This window comes from Penaeus vannamei, chromosome 6 (genome assembly GCF_042767895.1).
Source record: "Penaeus vannamei isolate JL-2024 chromosome 6, ASM4276789v1, whole genome shotgun sequence".
NCBI lineage: Eukaryota > Metazoa > Arthropoda > Malacostraca > Decapoda > Penaeidae > Penaeus > Penaeus vannamei.
In genome coordinates this window covers 31,089,804-31,094,803 of record NC_091554.1, presented here as the reverse complement: position 1 = coordinate 31,094,803, position 5,000 = coordinate 31,089,804, and the positions used below count along the sequence as shown (strand labels likewise).

At 35.6% G+C, this 5,000-nt stretch overlaps 1 protein-coding gene across 1 annotated transcript in view; it reads left to right on the top strand.

The window, feature by feature from the left end:
- The window catches only part of LOC113815698 (uncharacterized), a 65,761-nt gene that overhangs the window by 639 nt on the left and 60,122 nt on the right, over positions 1 to 5,000 (top strand). The window lies entirely within an intron of this gene.

The window sequence follows — 5,000 nt, the reverse complement described above, 5'->3', positions numbered from 1 at the left end:
AGTGTGCATATGACCTGTAACTTTGTAAGGAAAACTGGAGATATACTTCCAAAAAACAGAATTAGATAAGTGACTTAAATATGTAGAAACACATTATTCTGTGTTTGGCGAACCGTTGCAATAAATCTGAGATATTGTAAACAAACAAAGAATATTCTTTAGATGAAAACAGAAGCCAATACCTGGAATTCTACGAGTCGGAAACTTTTACGACTTAGACCGCTGTTTATTTTTGTTATTATTACTATTTTCATTGATGCTTTTATTATTACTTTGCATTATTATTATCACGAATGTCATCATCATGGCTGTTACTTATAACAACAGATTAATGTTAGTGTCATAGATGTTACCATTAATCATTATTGTTGTTGTCATTTTTGTTTCTATTATTATTGTCGTTGTCATTGTTATTGTTGCTGCTGTTGCTGCAGTTATTTTTTTGTATTATTATTATGTTATTTTCATTATCATTGTTATTTTTTATTATTGATATTATTACTATTATTGTTGTTTTATTATTATCAGTATTACCTAGTAGTAGTAATTATAATACTATTCTTGTTTTTATTATTGCCATTATGATATTTCCTTGATTACTGTGTCATTAATAATGAGTATCATCAACGTTATTATTTTTTTACTTATTCCTAATCCCATTCTTATTCTTATTCCTATTCCTTATTTTTTATTAATGTTTCTTAATTTTTTTTTATTGTTTTTATTTTCATCTTTGTTTTAATGTATATTTTAATAAGATATAATATCTTATTCTTACTCCTTTTCCTATTCCTATTCTTATTTATATTTTCAGTTTTATTCTTATTCTCATTATTATCAAAAATATGAGGCTAATGATAATCATACTACTACTAATAGTACAACAACAACAACAACTACTACTACTATCACTACTACTGATTGTAGTAATTATGGTAATAGTAACAATGATGACGATAATCGTAATGATAATAACTATAGAGATGATAATGATGATGATGATGATGATAAAAAAGTAACAATAATGATAATAGTATTAATAATGATAATAATAACAATAATAATAATAATAATAATAATAATAATAATAATAATAATAATATGGATGATAATGATATAATAACGAGACTGATAGTAATGGTAACATTTATGAGTGACAATATAAATAATGATAATAATGATGATGACAATAATGGTAATAATTATGTGATAATAATAATGATAATAACTATGATGATAACAACAATAATATTAGTAATGGTAATAGCAATAATAATGATAATGATTCTGATATCAACAATAGTAATATGAATAATAATGATGATTCGTAATGATAATGATAGCAATAACGATACTAATTATAGTTATGAAAATGATTATTATAATATTACTATTACTAATTATAATGATAATGGTAGTAATAATAATAATAATGATCAATACTAATAAGGATTGTAATGGTAATGATAATGATAATAATAACAATGATAATAGTGATAATGATAATAATAACAATGATAATAGTGATAATGATAATAATAGTAATGATAATGATAATGATAATAATGATGATGATAATAATAATGATGAAATGATAGTAATGACAATGATAATAGTAATGATAATGATAATGATAATTATAATAATAATGATAAGATAATGATAATTATAATAATAATGGTAAGAAAATAACAATTGTAGTAATGATAATAGTCATGATAATCATAATTATAATAATGATAGTAATAATAATGGTAATGATAATAATAATGATAATGATAATAGTAATGATATGATGTAATGATAATAGAACAATAATGATAATACCAATAATGGTAATGATAATATTAATAATAACAGTAATATGATGATAATTATCAGAAAGGATAGTAAAAATGTAACATTAGTTTCATTATTGCGTTTATTAGTAGATGTGTTGTTTTATTTTTATTATTCTCATCAGCATCACCAACATCACTTTGATTATAATAGTCCTTCTATCCCTATCACTACTTATCATGTTATTATTACCAATTATTACTTATTTCTTATCACTGCCATTATGACTTTTGCCGAGTAGATTAGTAGTGTTGCTGTTTTGGTAATTTCTATAGCTATCTATTATCATTAAGACTTTTAGTATCATTGTTGTTATTATTCTAGTACTTAGTATCAAGAGAGATCGGGCGATAGGTAGGTAGATACATAGGTAGATGGTAGATAGATGGTAGATAAATAGATGGTAGGTATATAGATACACACACACACACACACACACAGAACGAGCAGTTAACAAATATGCTAACTCATCACTTTATTCTATCTTCTTCCATTCTCCTTTCCCCTCTCTTTCCTCACTATCTCCTTTATTCTCCCACACTATGTATCTCCTCTCCCCCTTCCCCTTCTTCCCTCTCTGCATCCCCCCCCCCCCCGCCTCCGTCTCTTCCTTCCCTTCACTCCGCTCCGCTTCCCCCCCCCCCCCCCCTGCAAGGCGCATCCGCTCTATGTATCTTCTCTCCCCCTCCCTCTTCCCCCCTCTCCATCTACCTCCCTTCCTCCCCTCTCTGACTGCCCCCCCCCTTCCCCTTCCTCCGCTCTCCATCTACCTCCCTTCCTCCCCTCTCTAACTGCCCCCCTTCCCCTTCCTCCCCTCTCTGACTACCCCCCTTTACCCCTCCACCCCTCTCCATCTACCTCCCTTCCTCCCCTCTCTGACTGCCCCCCCCCCTTCCCCCTTCCTCCCCTCTCCATCTACCTCCCTTCCTCCCCTCTCCGACTGCCCCTCCCCTTCCCCGCCTCCCCTACCCACCCCCTGCACCGCGCTTTGCCTCAGGCTCTCTCGCTCAATAACCAAGGAAACGTTTTCGCGAGTGAGTTGGCAACGTTTCCTTCTTGTTACCTCGTGTTATGGTAGAAAGGTGAACGTTGAGGGTTTATCAAGAATCCTGGACTGGGAGGAAGTGGGGAATGGGAGGAAGAAATGGATTAACGAAAAGGTAAAAATATGAAAGATGAATAGAAAGGAAGGAGAAGAGAGGAGGAAGAAGAGAGTTGGAAAAAGAGAATGCAGAATGAAAAACCAAAGTGTTTAAAGAATACGTCGGTTATGACAGGGAAGTTACTTGAATGATTAAAATATACAAAAAATCAACAAAAAACAAAAAGAAATATGGAAGGGAGAACGACCAAAGGAAAAGAAAGATGAAAGGGGAATTAAAAAGAACATCCGCAAAATACATTCCGTTTTCTATAAAATGACGAAAAGTTCCAAACAAACAATCCATAAAAAAAAAAAAATCAGAAGCATCAAGACATCAGCGTTTGCATTTTGTTTTCACTAGCCTTAAGAGCATGCCATTTGGAAGAAATTTGCGTCATCAGGAGTGAATTAGCGCATTACACGCTGCTCGCTAAATTTTCTGGTCATTATTCTTGTCGCGAAAATCACACTCGAGGGTGAGAGCGATAAAGTTTTCAATTGCAGTGCTTGCCTTATTATTAACTTCATTATTTTTACCTTACGTACACTTTCTCTCTATTCTTCCTCCTTTCCTCCCTCCCTATCTCTCTCTTTCTCTCCCCCCCCCCCCCCTCTCTCTCTCTCCCTCTCTCTCTCTCTCTCTCTCTCTCTCTCTCTCTCTCTCTCTCTCTCTCTCTCTCTCTCTCTCTCTCTCTCTCTCTCCCTCCTCCCTCCCTCCCTCCCTCCCTCCCTCCCTCCCTTCCCTTCCTTCCTCCCTCCCTTCCTTCCTCCCTTCCTTCCTCCCTCCCTTCCTCTCTCCCCCTCTCCCTCTCTCTCCTTTTCAATTTTCTTCCTCCCTTCTCTACTCTTTTCCTATCGTTTCTGCGTCTTCTCTTGATCTTTACTTATCTTTCTCTCTTATTTCCATCTTCCTTTTTCTCGGTCTTTCTCTCTGTCTCTCCTTTCCTTCGCTAGCTATTTTCTCCCGACTCCTCCATGCGTTACTAAGTAAATAAACACGGCAGGTAGCGAGAGAAGGAGGGAGGGAGGGAGGAGTGGGGGAAGGGAGGGGTAAGGAAAAGTAGGAAGGGAGGAATGAGGGAAAGTAGGAAAGGGGGAAGAGAGGAAGTGAGAAAGTGAAGAATAAGGTAAAATAGGTAAGGAGAAATGAAATAAGGGAGAAAGGGAGGAATGAGGGAAAGTAGGAAGGGAGGGAGAAGCGGAGAAACGAGGAATGAAATGAGGGAGGAATGAGGGAATGTAGGAAGGGAGAGATGGAATAAGGGAGGAAGAAAAAATAGAAAAAGGGAGAAAGGAAAGAGATAATAGAGAGAAAAAATAAATAAATACTTAATGTAAATAAAATCCTTCTTCCATAAAAAAACAAGAGCGCACACACGCACAATAAAGCAACGAAACAGCGCAAATCACGCAAAGAAATAAAAGAAGAATTGAAAGCGTACCGATGAATAAATAAACAGAATTCCCAGGGGGGGGGGGCAGCACCAAAATGACACCCGCCTGCTCATGACCTCCAATCCCGAACGCACGATAAGGGAGAATGACTTATTAACTTGATATCAACTTTATTAATCCGTCGGAGGTCTTGAGGACCCCACTTACCTCGGGGGGGGGGGGGGGTGACTTGATCCGCTAACGTGCGAGGGGTTTCCAGTCTTCGTGGGTCGGGTTGCGCGTTTTGTTTATTTTCTTCATTCTTATCTTTTACTTCTCTCTCTTTCTTTAGTCTCGGTGTGGGGTCTGGTTTGTGTTTTGTTTATTTCGTGTTTTTTTTTGTGTTTTTACTTCTCTCTCTTTCTTTAGTCTTGGTGTGGGGTCTGGTTTTGTTTTGTTTGTTTCGTGTTTTTTTGTGTTTTTATCTTTACTGCTCTCTCTTTCTTTAGTCTTGGTGTGGGGTCTGGTTTTGTTTTGTTTGTTTCGTGTTTTTTTGTGTTTTTATCTTTACTTCTCTCTCTTTCTTTAGTCTTGGTGTGGGGTCTGGTTTTGTTTTGTTTATTCCGTGTTTTTTATGTGGTTT